Source organism: Myotis davidii, unplaced genomic scaffold (assembly GCF_000327345.1).
Source record: "Myotis davidii unplaced genomic scaffold, ASM32734v1 scaffold2100, whole genome shotgun sequence".
Classification (NCBI taxonomy): Eukaryota; Metazoa; Chordata; class Mammalia; order Chiroptera; family Vespertilionidae; genus Myotis; species Myotis davidii.
The window spans coordinates 253,146-255,043 of NW_006292458.1; positions in this window are offsets into that span (position 1 = coordinate 253,146).

A 1,898-nucleotide genomic window follows, 5' to 3' on the forward strand; every position below is an offset into this window, starting at 1 on the left:
TGCACACCCCCTACTGGGGATGTGCCCGCAACCCCGGTACATGCCCTTGACCGGAATCGAACCTGGGACCTTTCAGTCCGCAAGCCAACGCTCTATCCACTGAGCCAGACCGGTTTCGGCCCGTATGTCTTCTTTTATCAAGTGTCTGCTCACATCCATTTTTTTAAAGTGTGTACTCATTTAAAAAATACATCTTTTTAAAATTTTTCATTGATTTCAGAGAGATAGGGAGAGGGAGAAACATCAATGATGGGAAAGAATCTTTGATGGGCTGCCTCCCACACACCCCGCACTGGGGATCAAGCCCTCAACCTGGGCATGTGCCCTTGACTGGAATCAAACCCAGGACCCTTCGCTCCGCAGGTTGACGCTCTATCCACTAAGCAAACCTGGCTAGGGCTCGTTATCTTTTTAAAAATATTTTTTAAATTGATTTCATTGAGGAAGTGAGAGGGAGAGACAGAAACATCAATGATGAGAATCACCGATCTGCCCCCTGCCTCCTGCATGCCCCCTATGGGGGATTGAGCCCGCAACCTGGACATGTGCCCGGACCAAGAATCGAACCTCGACCTCCTGGTTCATAGGTTGACGCTCAACCACTGAGCCATGCTGGCCGGGCAGAGATTTTAAATTTTGATTAAGTCCAAATAATGAAATAATCGGGGCCCACATTTTGATCCTACACTGTATGCTATTTGGGTCTTAAGTCAGTTTTTGTCTTTCTGTTTTCAAGGATGTTTCCATTGATTTTGAGAAATATTGACTAGTTGCCTTCCTGCCCGACCAGGAATTAAGCCCAAAACCTAGGTATGTGCCCTGACTGGGAATCGAACCCACAACCCTTTGGTGCACGGGATGATACTCCAACCAACAGAGCCACCCAGCCAAGGCCTAAATCAGTTTTGTGTTTTTTTCCTAATTTCCAAATATTGTATTTTGACCTGATCAATGATTTCTGCTCTGTGGTGCTACCAAGAACAAAAAATTGTAACAAATGATACAACACTAGGGAATAGCCCAGTGATGGCAAACCTATGACACGCGAACTCATTTTTTTTTGTTGATTTTTCTTGGTTAAATGGCATTTAAATATATAAAATAAATATCAAAAATATGTCTTTGTTTTACTATGGTTGCAAATATCAAAAAAATTCTATATGTGACACGGCACCAGAGTTAAGTTAGGGTTTTTCAAAATGCTGACACGCCGAGCTCAAAAGGTTCGCCATCACTGGGATAGCCTAACGTCATTGAAAAAAGGGTGGTACAGGCGTTCAAGGGAGAAATCTCAGGCTGGAGTCAGAAATGGGCAAGTTGTCAGCATCAAATTCTGCATTTTCCAAGAAGGCAGCCACTCGTCGCCTGGGCCAGGTGAGTAATGGACTGTGGCAAGTCTGAACTGAGATGTACTGAGTGTGAAGCACACCGGCCGTGGCCGAGTCGCTCAGTGGTTGGGCATCTTCGTCCATGTGCTGAAGGGTTGCTGGTTCGATTCCTGGTCAAGGCACACACCTGGGTTGTGGGTTTGATCCTGGTCAAGGAGTGTACTTAAGGCAACTGATCAATGTTTCTATCTCATATGGATGTTTTTATCTCTCTCTCTCTCCCTTCCTCACTCTAAGCATGTCCTGGGGTGAGGATTAAAAAATAATACTAGCCCTCACCGGTTTGGCTCAGTGGATTGAGCATCGGCCTGTGAACTCCAGGGTCCCAGGTTCGATTCCGGTCAAGGGCATGTACCTTGGTTGCGGGCACATCCCTACTGCAGGGTGTGCAGAAGGCGGCCGATCGATGTTTCTCTCTCATCGATGTTTCTGACTCTCTGTCCCTCTCCCTTCTTCTCTGTAAAAAATCAATAAAATATATTAAAAAAAAAAAAAAAAGAGGCTGGGAGG